The sequence below is a fragment of the Rhipicephalus microplus genome, chromosome 6, assembly GCF_043290135.1.
Source record: "Rhipicephalus microplus isolate Deutch F79 chromosome 6, USDA_Rmic, whole genome shotgun sequence".
Classification (NCBI taxonomy): domain Eukaryota; kingdom Metazoa; phylum Arthropoda; class Arachnida; order Ixodida; family Ixodidae; genus Rhipicephalus; species Rhipicephalus microplus.
In genome coordinates, this window is record NC_134705.1 from 16,256,561 (window position 1) to 16,272,317 (window position 15,757).

Consider the following 15,757-nt stretch of genomic DNA (forward strand, 5'->3'; position numbering starts at 1 on the left):
ACTCCACAACTAGAGACTCCATAACTAGAAACTCCACAACTAAAAACTCCACAACTACAGACTCCACAACTACAGACTCCACAACTAGAAACTCCACAACAAGAAACTCCACAACCAGAAACTCCACAACTACAAACTCCGCAACTAAAAATTCTTAACAAGAAACTCCACAACTTGAAACACCACAACTAGAGACTCCACAACTACAAATTCCAAAACTAGAAACTCCACAACTAGAATTTCTGCAACTAGAAACTTCGCAACTAGAAACTTCGCAACTAGAAACTAACAGCTAGAAACTCCACAACTTGAGACTTCGCAACTAGAAACTCGGCAACTAGAAACTCAAGAACTTGAAAGTCCACAGCTAGAAACTCCGCAACTAGAAACTCCACAACTCGAGACTCCGCAACTAGAAACTCCACAACTTGAAACTCTGGAACTCGAAACTCCGCAACTAGAAACTCAACAACTAGAAACTTCGCAACTAGAAACTTCACAGCTAGAAACTCCACAACTTGAGACTTCGCAACTAGAAACTCGGCAACTAGAAGCTCAAGAACTGGAAACTCCACAGCTAGAAACTTCACAACTAGAAACTCCACAACTTGAGACTTCACAACTAGATATTCGGCAACTAGAAACTCAAGAACTGGAAACTCCATAGCTAGAAACTCCACAACTAGAAACTCCACAACTTGAAACACCACAACTAGATACTCAACGCCTACAAATTCCACAACTAGAAACTCCAGAACTAGAAACTCCGCAACTACAGACTTCACAACTAGAAACTCCACAACTAAAACTCCACAACCAGAAACTCCGCAACTAGAAACTCAGCAACTAGAAACTCCGCAACCAGAAACTCCGTAACTAGAAATTCCACAGCTAGAGACTCCACAACTAGAGAGTCCACAACTAAAAACGCCACAACTAGAAACTCCGCAACTAGAAACCCGACAACTAGAAACTCCACAACTAGAAACTCCAAACCTATAAATTCCACAACTTGAAACTTCACGACTGGAAGCTCCACAACTAGAAACTCCGCAACTAGAAACTCCACAGCTAGAAATTCCGCAACTAGAAACTCTGCAACTAGAAACTCTGAAACTAGAAACTCCACTGCTAGAAACTCCACAACTAGAACCTCCACAACTAGAAACTCCACAACTACAGACTCCGCAACTAGAAAACTCCGCAACTAGAAACTCCACAACTAGGAACTCCTCAACTAGACACTCCGCAACTAGGAACTCCACAACTAGAGATTCCACAACTAGAAACTCCACAACTACAGACTCCACAACTTCAGACTCCACTAGAAAATCCACAACTAAAAACTCAACAACTAAAAACTCCACAACTAGAAACTCCGCAACTATAAACTCCACAACTAGAAACTCCACAACTAGAAACTCTGCAACTAGAAACTCCACAACTAGAAACTCTACAGCTAGAAAGTCCACAACTAGATACTCCACAACTACAAATTCCACAACTAGAAACTCCACAACTAGAAACTCCGCAACTAGAAACTCCACAACTAGAAACTCCACAACTACAGACTCCACAACTACAGACTCCACAACTAGAAACTCCGCAACTAGAAACTCCACAATTAGAAACTCCGCAACTAAAAACTTCACAACTAGAAACTCCACAACTTGAAACACCACAATGAGATACCCCACAACTACAAATTCAACAACTAGAAACTCCACAACTAGAAACTCTGCAACTAGAAACAATGCAACCAGACACTTCGCAACTAGAAACTTCAAAGCAAGAAACTCCACAACTTGAGACTTCGCAACTAGAAACTCTGCAACTAGAAACTCTGAAAGTAGAAACTCCACTGCTAGAAACTCCACAACTAGAAACTCCACAACTAGAAACTCTAACACTACAGACTCCGCAACTAGAAAACTCCGCAACTAGAAACTCCACAACTAGGAACTCCTCAACTAGACACTCCGCAACTAGGAACTCTACAACTTCAAAATCCACAACGAGAAATTCCACAACTTGAAACACCACAACTAGATACTCCACAAATACAAATTCCACAACTAGAAACTCCGCAAGTAGAAACTCCGCAACTAGAAACTTCGCAACTAGAAACTTCACAGCTAGAAACTCCACAACTTGAGACTTCGCAACTAGAAACTCGGCAACTAGAAACTCAATAACCGGAAACTCCACAGCTACAAACTCCACAACTAGAAACTCCACAACTAGAAACTCCACAACTAGAAACTCTACAGCTAGAAAGTCCGCAACTAGAAACTCCGCAACTAGAAACTCCGCAAATAGAAACTCCACAACTAGAGACTCCATAACTAGAAACTCCACAACTAGAAACTCCACAACTACAGACTCCACAACTACAGACTCCACAACTAGAAACTCCACAACTAGAAACTCCACAACCAGAAACTCCGCAACTAGAAACTCCGTAACTAGAATTTCCGCAACTAAAAACTCCACAACTAGAAACACCACAACATGAAACACCACAACTAGATACCCCATAACTACAAATTCAACAACTAGAAACTCCACAACTAGAAACTCTGCAACTAGAAACTCCGCAACCAGAAACTTCGCAACTAGAAACTTCACAACTTGAGACTTCACAACTAGATATTCGGCTACTAGAAACTCAAGAACTGAAAACTCCATAGCTAGAAACTCCACAACTAGAAACTCCACAACTTGAAACACCACAACTAGATACTCAACGCCTACAAATTCCACAACTAGAAACTCCAGAACTAGAAACTCCGCAACTACAGACTTCACAACTAGAAACTCCACAACTAAAACTCCACAACCAGAAACTCCGCAACTAGAAACTCCGCTACTACAAACTCCGCAACTAGAAACTCCGCAACCAGAAACTCCGTAACTAGAAATTCCACAGCTAGAGACTCCACAACTAGAGAGTCCACAACTAAAAACGCCACAACTAGAAACTCCGCAACTAGAAACCCGACAACTAGAAACTCCACAACTAGAAACTCCAAACCTATAAATTCCACAACTTGAAACTTCACGACTGGAAGCTCCACAACTAGAAACTCCGCAACTAGAAACTCCACAGCTAGAAATTCCGCAACTAGAAACTCTGCAACTAGAAACTCTGAAACTAGAAACTCCACTGCTAGAAACTCCACAACTAGAAACTCCACAACTAGAAACTCCACAACTACAGACTCCGCAACTAGAAAACTCCGCAACTAGAAACTCCACAACTAGGAACTCCTCAACTAGACACTCCGCAACTAGGAACTCTACAACTTCAAAATCCACAACGAGAAGTTCCACAACTTGAAACACCACAACTACAGACTCAACAACTACAAACTCCACAAATAGAAACTCCACAACAAGAAACTCCGCAACTAGAAACTCCGTAACTAGAATTTCCGCAACTAAAAACTCCACAACTAGAAACACCACAACATGAAACACCACAAATAGATACCCCATAACTACAAAATCAACAACTAGAAGCTCCACAACTAGAAACTCTGCAACTAGAAACTCCGCAACCAGAAACTTCGCAACTAGAAACTTCGCAGCTAGAAACTCCACAACTTGAGACTTCGCAACCAGAAACTCGGCAACTAGAAACTCAAGAACTGGAAACTCCACAGCTAGAAAGTCGACAACTAGAAACTCCACAACTTGAAACACCACAACTAGATACTCCACAACTACAAATTCCACAACTAGAAGCTGCGCAACTAGAAACTCCGCAAGTAGAAACTCCGCAACTAGGAACTCCACAACTAGAGATTCCACAACTAGAAACTCCACAACTACAGACTCCACAACTTCAGACTCCACCTGAAAATCCACAACTAAAAACTCAACAACTAAAAACTCCACAACTAGAAACTCCGCAACTATAAACTCCACAACTAGAAACTCCACAACTAGAAACTCTGCAACTAGAAACTCCACAACTAGAAACTCTACAGCTAGAAAGTCCACAACTAGATACTCCACAACTACAAATTCCACAACTAGAAACTCCACAACTAGAAACTCCGCAACTAGAAACTCCACAACTAGAAACTCCACAACTACAGACTCCACAACTACAGACTCCACAACTAGAAACTCCGCAACTAGAAACTCCACAATTAGAAACTCCGCAACTAAAAACTTCACAACTAGAAACTCCACAACTTGAAACACCACAATGAGATACCCCACAACTACAAATTCAACAACTAGAAACTCCACAACTAGAAACTCTGCAACTAGAAACAATGCAACCAGACACTTCGCAACTAGAAACTTCACAGCAAGAAACTCCACAACTTGAGTCTTCGCAACTAGAAACTCTGCAACTAGAAACTCTGAAAGTAGAAACTCCACTGCTAGAAACTCCACAACTAGAAACTCCACAACTAGAAACTCTACAACTACAGACTCCGCAACTAGAAAACTCCGCAACTAGAAACTCCACAACTAGGAACTCCTCAACTAGACACTCCGCAACTAGGAACTCTACAACTTCAAAATCCACAACGAGAAATTCCACAACTTGAAACACCACAACTAGATACTCCACAAATACAAATTCCACAACTAGAAACTCCGCAAGTAGAAACTCCGCAACTAGAAACTTCGCAACTAGAAACTTCACAGCTAGAAACTCCACAACTTGAGACTTCGCAACTAGAAACTCGGCAACTAGAAACTCAATAACCGGAAACTCCACAGCTACAAACTCCACAACTAGAAACTCCACAACTAGAAACTCCACAACTAGAAACTCTACAGCTAGAAAGTCCGCAACTAGAAACTCCGCAACTAGAAACTCCGCAAATAGAAACTCCACAACTAGAGACTCCATAACTAGAAACTCCACAACTAGAAACTCCACAACTACAGACTCCACAACTACAGACTCCACAACTAGAAACTCCACAACTAGAAACTCCACAACCAGAAAGTCCGCAACTAGAAACTCCGTAACTAGAATTTCCGCAACTAAAAACTCCACAACTAGAAACACCACAACATGAAACACCACAACTAGATACCCCATAACTACAAATTCAACAACTAGAAACTCCACAACTAGAAACTCTGCAACTAGAAACTCCGCAACCAGAAACTTCGCAACTAGAAACTTCGCAGCTAGAAACTCCACAACTTGAGACTTCGCAACTAGAAACTCGGCAACTAGAAACTCAAGAACTGGAAACTCCACAGCTAGAAACTCGACAACTAGAAACTCCACAACTTGAAACACCACAACTAGATACTCCACAACTACAAATTCCACAACTAGAAACTCCGCAACTAGAAACTCCGCAAGTAGAAACTCCGCAACTAGGAACTCCACAACTAGAGATTCCACAACTAGAAACTCCATACTACAGACTCCACAACTTCAGACTCCACTAGAAAATCCACAACTAATAACTCCACAACTAGAAACTCCACAACTAGAAACTCCGCAACTGTAAACTCCACAACTAGAAACTCCACAACTAGAAACTCCACAACTAGAAACTCTACAGCTAGAAAGTCCACAACTAGATACTCCACAACTACAAATTCCACAACTAGAAACTCCACAACTAGAAACTCCGCAACTAGAAACTCCGCAACTAGAAACTCCACAACTAGAGACTCCATAACTAGAAACTCCACAACTAAAAACTCCACAACTACAGACTCCACAACTACAGACTCCACAACTAGAAACTCCACAACAAGAAACTCCACAACCAGAAACTCCACAACTACAAACTCCGCAACTAAAAATTCTTAACAAGAAACTCCACAACTTGAAACACCACAACTAGAGACTCCACAACTACAAATTCCAAAACTAGAAACTCCACAACTAGAATTTCTGCAACTAGAAACTTCGCAACTAGAAACTTCGCAACTAGAAACTAACAGCTAGAAACTCCACAACTTGAGACTTCGCAACTAGAAACTCGGCAACTAGAAACTCAAGAACTTGAAAGTCCACAGCTAGAAACTCCGCAACTAGAAACTCCACAACTCGAGACTCCGCAACTAGAAACTCCACAACTTGAAACTCTGCAACTCGAAACTCCGCAACTAGAAACTCAACAACTAGAAACTTCGCAACTAGAAACTTCACAGCTAGAAACTCCACAACTTGAGACTTCGCAACTAGAAACTCGGCAACTAGAAGCTCAAGAACTGGAAACTCCACAGCTAGAAACTCCACAACTAGAAACTCCACAACTTGAGACTTCACAACTAGATATTCGGCAACTAGAAACTCAAGAACTGGAAACTCCATAGCTAGAAACTCCACAACTAGAAACTCCACAACTTGAAACACCACAACTAGATACTCAACGCCTACAAATTCCACAACTAGAAACTCCAGAACTAGAAACTCCGCAACTACAGACTTCACAACTAGAAACTCCACAACTAAAACTCCACAACCAGAAACTCTGCAACTAGAAACTCCGCTACTAGAAACTCCGCAACTAGAAACTCCGCAACCAGAAACTCCGTAACTAGAAATTCCACAGCTAGAGACTCCACAACTAGAGAGTCCACAACTAAAAACGCCACAACTAGAAACTCCGCAACTAGAAACCCGACAACTAGAAACTCCACAACTAGAAACTCCAAACCTATAAATTCCACAACTTGAAACTTCACGACTGGAAGCTCCACAACTAGAAACTCCGCAACTAGAAACTCCACAGCTAGAAATTCCGCAACTAGAAACTCTGCAACTAGAAACTCTGAAACTAGAAACTCCACTGCTAGAAACTCCACAACTAGAACCTCCACAACTAGAAACTCCACAACTACAGACTCCGCAACTAGAAAACTCCGCAACTAGAAACTCCACAACTAGGAACTCCTCAACTAGACACTCCGCAACTAGGAACTCTACAACTTCAAAATCCACAACGAGAAATTCCACAACTTGAAACACCACAACTAGATACTCCACAAATACAAATTCCACAACTAGAAACTCCGCAAGTAGAAACTCCGCAACTAGGAACTCCTAAACTGGAGATTCCACAACTAGAAACTCCACAACTACAGACACCACAACTTCAGACTCCACAACTAGAAAATCCACAACTAAAACTCCACAACTAGAAACTACACAACCAGAAACTCCGCCTATAGAAACTCCACAACTAGAAACTCCGCAACTAAAAACTCCACAACAACAAACTCCACAACCCTAAACACCACAACTAGATACTCCACAACTACAAATTCCACAACTAGAAATTCCGCAACTAGAAACTCCGCAACTAGAAACTCCACAACTAAAAACTCTACAACTAGAAACTCCACAACTTGAAACTCAAGAACTGAAAACTCCACAGCTAGAAACTCTACAACTACAAACTCTAGAGCTAGAAAGTCCGCAACTAGATACTCCACAACTACAAATTCCGCAACTAGAAACTCCACAACTAGAAACTCCGCAACTAGAAACTCCGCAACTAGAAACTCCACAACTAGAGACTCCATAACTAGAAACTTCACAACTAGAAACTCCACAACTACAGACTCCACAACTGCAGACTCCACAACTAGAAACTCCACAACTAGAAACTCCACAACTAGAAACTCCGCAACTAGAAACTCCACAACTAGAAACTCTGCAACTAGAAACTCCGCAACTAGAAACTTCGCAACTAGAAACTTCACAGCTAGAAACTCCACAACTTGAGACTTCGCAACTAGAAACTCGGCAACTAGAAACTCAAAAACTGGAATCTCCACAGCTGGAAACTCCACAACTAGAAACTCCACAACTAGAAACTCCACAACTAGAAACTCCACAACTAGAAACTCCACAACTTGAAACACCACAACTAGATACTCCACAACTACAAATTCCACAACTAGAAACTCCGCAACTAGAAACTCCACAACTAGAAACTCCACAACCAGAAACTCCGCAACTAGAAACTCCACAATTAGAAACTCCGCAACTAAAAACTCCACAACTAGAAACTCCACAACTTGAAACACCACAATAAGATACCCCACAACTACAAATTCAACAACTAGAAACTCCACAACTAGAAACTCTGCAACTAGAAACTCTGCAACCAGACACTTCACAACTAGAAACTTCACAGCAAGAAACTCCACAACTTGAGACTTCGCAACTAGAAACTCGGCAACTAGAAACTCAAGAACTGGAAACTCCACAGCTAGAAACTGGACAACTAGAAACTCCACAACTTGAAACACCACAACTAGATACTCCACAACTACAAATTCCACAACTAGAAACTCCGCAACTAGAAACTCCGCAACTAGGAACTCCAAAACTAGAGATTCCACAACTAGAAACTCCAAAACTACAGACTCCACAACTTCTTACTCCACAACTAGAAGATCCACAACTAAAAACTCGACAACTAGAAACTACACAACCAGAAACTCCGCAACTAGAAACTCCCCAGCTAGAAACTCCGCAACTAAAAACTCCACAACAAGAAACTCCACAACTTGAAACACCACAACTAGATACCCCACATTTAGACACTCCGCAACTAGGAACTCTACAACTTCAAAATCCACAACGAAAAACTTTACAACTTGAAACTCCACAAGTAGATACTCCACAACTATAAACTCCACCACTAGAAACTCTGCAACTAGAAACTCCGCAACTAGAAACTTCGCAACTAGAAACTTCACAGCTAGAAACTCCACAACTTGAGACTTCGCAACTAGAAACTCGGCAACTAGAAACTCAATAACCGGAAACTCAACAGCTACGAACTCCACAACTAGAAACTCCACAACTAGAAACTCCACAACTAGAAACTCTACAGCTAGAAAGTCCGCAACTAGAAACTCCGCAACTAGAAACTCCGCAAATAGAAACTCCACAACTAGAGACTCCACAACTAGAAACTCCACAACTAGAAACTCCACAACTACAGACTCCACAACTACAGACACCACAACTAGAAACTCCACAACTAGAAACTCCACAACCAGAAACTCCGCAACTAGAAACTCCGTAACTAGAATTTCCGCAACTAAAAACTCCACAACTAGAAACACCACAACATGAAACACCACAACTAGATACCCCATAACTACAAATTCAACAACTAGAAACTCCATAACTAGAAACTCTGCAACTAGAAACTCCGCAACCAGAAACTTCGCAACTAGAAACTTCGCAGCTAGAAACTCCACAACTTGAGACTTCGCAACTAGAAACTCGGCAACTAGAAACTCAAGAACTGGAAACTCCACAGCTAGAAACTCGACAACTAGAAACTCCACAACTTGAAACACCACAACTAGATACTCCACAACTACAAATTCCACAACTAGAAACTCCGCAACTAGAAACTCCGCAAGTAGAAACTCCGCAACTAGGAACTCCACAACTAGAGATTCCACAACTAGAAACTCCAAACTACAGACTCCACAACTTCAGACTCCACTAGAAAATCCACAACTAATAACTCCACAACTAGAAACTCCAAAACTAGAAACTCCGCAACTATAAATTCCAATACTAGAAACTCCACAACTAGAAACTCCACAACTAGAAACTCTGCAGCTAGAAAGTCCACAACTAGATACTCCACAACTACAAATTCCACAACTAGAAACTCCACAACTAGAAACTCCGCAACTAGAAACTCCGCAACTAGAAACTCCACAACTAGAGACTCCATAACTAGAAACTCCACAACTAAAAACTCCACAACTACAGACTCCACAACTACAGACTCCACAACTAGAAACTCCACAACAAGAAACTCCACAACCAGAAACTCCACAACTACAAACTCCGCAACTAAAAATTCTTAACAAGAAACTCCACAACTTGAAACACCACAACCAGAGACTCCACAACTACAAATTTCACAACTAGAAACTCCACAACTAGAAACTCTGCAACTAGAAACTTCGCAACTAGAAACTTCGCAACTAGAAACTAACAGCTAGAAACTCCACAACTTGAGACTTCGCAACTAGAAACTCGGCAACTAGAAACTCAAGAACTGGAAACTCCACAGCTAGAAACTCGACAACTAGAAACTCCACAACTTGAAACACCACAACTAGATACTCCACAACTACAAATTCCACAACTAGAAACTCCGCAACTAGAAACTCCGCAAGTAGAAACTCCGCAACTAGGAACTCCACAACTAGAGATTCCACAACTAGAAACTCCAAACTACAGACTCCACAACTTCAGACTCCACTAGAAAATCCACAACTAATAACTCCACAACTAGAAACACCACAACATGAAACACCACAACTAGATACCCCATAACTACAAATTCAACAACTAGAAACTCCATAACTAGAAACTCTGCAACTAGAAACTCCGCAACCAGAAACTTCGCAACTAGAAACTTCGCAGCTAGAAACTCCACAACTTGAGACTTCGCAACTAGAAACTCGGCAACTAGAAACTCAAGAACTGGAAACTCCACAGCTAGAAACTCGACAACTAGAAACTCCACAACTTGAAACACCACAACTAGATACTCCACAACTACAAATTCCACAACTAGAAACTCCGCAACTAGAACTTCCGCAAGTAGAAACTCCGCAACTAGGAACTCCACAACTAGAGATTCCACAACTAGAAACTCCAAACTACAGACTCCACAACTTCAGACTCCACTAGAAAATCCACAACTAATAACTCCACAACTAGAAACTCCACAACTAGAAACTCCGCAACTATAAACTCCAAAACTAGAAACTCCACAACTAGAAACTCCACAACTAGAAACTCTACAGCTAGAAAGTCCACAACTAGATACTCCACAACTACAAATTCCACAACTAGAAACTCCACAACTAGAAACTCCGCAACTAGAAACTCCGCAACTAGAAACTCCACAACTAGAGACTTCATAACTAGAAACTCCACAACTAAAAACTCCACAACTACAGACTCCACAACTACAGACTCCACAACTAGAAACTCCACAACAAGAAACTCCACAACCAGAAACTCCACAACTACAAACTCCGCAACTAAAAATTCTTAACAAGAAACTCCACAACTTGAAACACCACAACTAGAGACTCCACAACTACAAATTTCACAACTAGAAACTCCACAACTAGAAACTCCACAACTTGAGACTTCGCAACTAGAAACTCGGCAACTAGAAACTCAAGAACTTGAAAGTCCACAGCTAGAAACTCCGCAACTAGAAACTCCACAACTAGAGACTCCACAACTAGAAACTCCACAACTTGAAACTCTGCAACTCGAAACTCCGCAACTAGAAACTCAACAACTAGAAACTCCGCAACTAGAAACTCCACAACTATAAACTCCACAACTTGAAAAACCACAACTAGATACTCCACAACTACAAATTTCACAACTAGAAACTCCACAACTATAAACTCTGCAACTAGAAACTCCGCAACTAGAAACTTCGCAACTAGAAACTTCACAGCTAGAAACTCCACAACTTGAGACTTCGCAACTAGAAACTCGGCAACTAGAAGCTCAAGAACTGGAAACTCCACAGCTAGAAACTCCACAACTAGAAACTCCACAACTTGAGACTTCACAACTAGATATTCGGCAACTAGAAACTCAAGAACTGGAAACTCCATAGCTAGAAACTCCACAACTAGAAACTCCACAACTTGAAACACCACAACTAGATACTCAACGCCTACAAATTCCACAACTAGAAAATCCAGAACTAGAAACTCCGCAACTACAGACTTCACAACTAGAAACTCCACAACTAAAAACTCCACAACCAGAAACTCCGCAACTAGAAACTCCGCTACTAGAAACTCCGCAACTAGAAACTCCGTAACTAGAAATTCCACAGCTAGAGACTCCACAACTAGAGAGTCCAACACTAAAAACTCCACAACTAGAAACTCCACAACTTGAAACACCACAATAAGATACCCCACAACTACAAAGTCAACAACTAGAAACTCCACAACTAGAAACTCTGCAACTAGAAACTCCGCAACTAGAAACTTCGCCACTAGAAACTTCACAGCTAGAAACTCCACAACTTGAGACTTCGCAACTAGAAACTCGGCAACTAGAAACTCAAGAACTGGAATCTCCACAGCTGGAAACTCCACAACTAGAAACTCCACAACTAGAAACTCCACAACTAGAAACTCCACAACTAGAAACTCCACAACTAGAAACTCTACAGCTAGAAAGTCCGCAACTAGATACTCCACAACGACAAATTCCGCAACTAGAAACTCCACAACTAGAAACTCCGCAACTAGAAACTCCGCAAATAGAAACTCCACAACTAGAGACTCCATAACTAGAAACTCCACAACTAGAAACTCCACAACTACAGACTCCACAACTACAGACTCCACAACTAGAAACTCCACAACTAGAAACTCCACAACCAGAAACTCCGCAACTAGAAACTCCGTAAATAGAATTTCCGCAACTAAAAACTCCACAACTAGAAACACCACAACATGAAACACCACAACTAGATACCCCATAACTACAGACTCTACAACTAGAAACTCCACAACTAGAAACTCCACAACCAGAAACTCCGCAACTAGAAACTCCACAATTAGAAACTCCGCAACTAAAAACTCCACAACTAGAAACTCCGCAACTTGAAACACCACAATAAGATACTCCACAACTACAAATTCAACAACTAGAAACTCCACAACTAGAAACTCAGCAACTAGAAACTCTGCAACCAGACACTTCGCAAATAGAAACTTCACAGCAAGAAACTCCACAAGTTGAGACTTCGCAACTAGAAACTCGGCAACTAGAAACTCAAGAACTGGAAACTCCACAGCTAGAAACTCGACAACTAGAAACTCCACAACTTGAAACACCACAACTAGATACTCCACAACTACAAATTCCACAACTAGAAACTCCGCAACTAGAAACTCCGCAAGTAGAAACTCCGCAACTAGGAACTCCAAAACTAGAGATTCCACAACTAGAAACTCCAAAACTACAGACTCCACAACTTCAGACTCCACAACTAGAAAATTCACAACTAAAAACTCCACAACTAGAAACTACACAACCAGAAACTCCGCAACTAGAAACTCCCCAGCTAGAAACTCCGCAACTAAAAACTCCACAACAAGAAACTCCACAACTTGAAACACCACAATTAGATACTCCACAACTAGAAACTCCACGACTAGAAACTACACAACCAGAAACACTGCAACCAGAAACTCCACAACTAGAAACTCCACATTTAGACACTCCGCAACTAGGAAATCTACAACTTCAAAATCCACAACGAAAAAATTTACAACTTGAAACTCCACAAGTAGATACTCCACAACTATAAACTCCACAACTAGAAACTCTGCAACTAGAAACTCCGCAACTAGAAACTTCGACACTAGAAACTTCACAGCTAGAAACTCCACAACTTGAGACTTCGCAACTAGAAACTCGGCAACTAGAAACTCAAGAACTGGAAACTCCACAGCTACAAACTCCACAACTAGAAACTCCACAACTAGAAACTCCACAACTAGAAACTCCACAACTACAGACTCCACAACTAGAAACTCCACAACTAGAAACTCCACAACAAGAAACTCCGCAACTAGAAACTCCGTAACTAGAATTTCCGCAACTAAAAACTCCACAACTAGAAACACCACAACATGAAACACCACAACTAGATACCCCATAACTACAAATTCAACAACTAGAAACTCCACAACTAGAAACTCTGCAACTAGAAACTCCGCAACCAGAAACTTCGCAACTAGAAACTTCGCAGCTAGAAACTCCACAACTTGAGACTTCGCAACTAGAAACTCGGCAACTAGAAACTCAAGAACTGGAAACTCCACAGCTAGAAAGTCGACAACTAGAAACTCCACAACTTGAAACACCACAACTAGATACTCCACAACTACAAATTCCACAACTAGAAGCTGCGCAACTAGAAACTCCGCAAGTAGAAACTCCGCAACTAGGAACTCCACAACTAGAGATTCCACAACTAGAAACTCCACAACTACAGACTCCACAACTTCAGTTTCCACTAGAAAATCCACAACTAAAAACTCCACAACTAGAAACTCCGCAACTATAAACTCCACAACTAGAAACTCTACAACTAGAAACTCCACAACTAGAAACTCTACAGCTAGAAAGTCCACAACTAGATACTCCACAACTACAAATTCCACAACTAGAAACTCCACAACTAGAAACTCCGCAACTAGAAACTCCCCAACTAGAAACTCCACAACTACAGACTCCACAACTACAGACTCCACAACCAGAAACTCCGCAACTAGAAACTCCACAATTAGAAACTCCGCAACTAAAACTTCACAACTAGAAACTCCACAACTTGAAACACCACAATGAGATACCCCACAACTACAAATTCAACAACTAGAAACTCCACAACTAGAAACTCTGCAACTAGAAACTCTGCAACGAGACACTTCGCAACTAGAAACTTCACAGCAAGAAACTCCACAACTTGAGACTTCGCAACTAGAAACTCTGCAACTAGAAACTCTGAAACTAGAAACTTCACTGCTAGAAACTCCACAACTAGAAACTCCACAATTAGAAACTCTACAACTACAGACTCCGCAACTAGAAAACTCCGCAACTAGAAACTCCACAACTAGGAACTCCTCAACTAGACACTCCGCAACTAGGAACTCTACAACTTCAAAATCCACAACGAGAAATTCCACAACTTGAATCACCACAACTAGATACTCCACAAATACAAATTCCACAACTAGAAACTCCGCAAGTAGAAACTCCGCAACTAGGAACTCCTAAACTAGAGATTCCACAACTAGAAACTCCACAACTACAGACAGCACAACTTCAGACTCCACAACTAGAAAATACACAACTAAAACTCCACAACTAGAAACTACACAACCAGAAACTCCGCATATAGAAACTCCACAACTAGAAACTCCGCAACTAAAAACTCCACAACAAGAAACTCCACAACTTGAAACACCACAACTAGATACTCCACAACTACAAATTCCACAACTAGAAATTCCGCAACTAGAAACTCCGCAACTAGAAACTCCACAACTAAAAACTCCACGACTAGAAACTCCACAACTTGAAACACCACAACTAGATACCCCACAACTACAAATTCAACAACTAGAAACTCCACAACTAGAAACTCTGCAACTAGAAACTCAAGAACTGAAAACTCCACAGCTAGAAACTCTAGAGCTAGAAAGTCCGCAACTAGATACTCCACAACTACAAATTCCGCAACTAGAAACTCCACAACTAGAAACTCCGCAACTAGAAACTCCGCAACTAGAAACTCCACAACTAGAGACTCCATAACTAGAAACTCCACAACTAGAAACTCCACAACTACAGACTCCACAACTACAGACTCCACAAATAGAAACTCCGCAACTAGAAACTCCACAACCAGAAACTCCGCAACTAGAAACTCCACAATTAGAAACTCCGCAACTAAAAACTCCACAACAAGAAACTCCACAACTTGAAACACCACAATAAGATACCCCACAACTACAAATTCAACAACTAGAAACTCCACAACTTGAAACTCTGCAACTAGAAACTCTGCAGCCAGACACTTCACAACTAGAAACTTCACAGCAAGAAACTCCACAACTTGAGACTTCGCAACTAGAAACTCGGCAACTAGAAACTCAAGAACTGGAAACTCCACAGCTAGAAACTCGACAACTAGAAACTCCACAA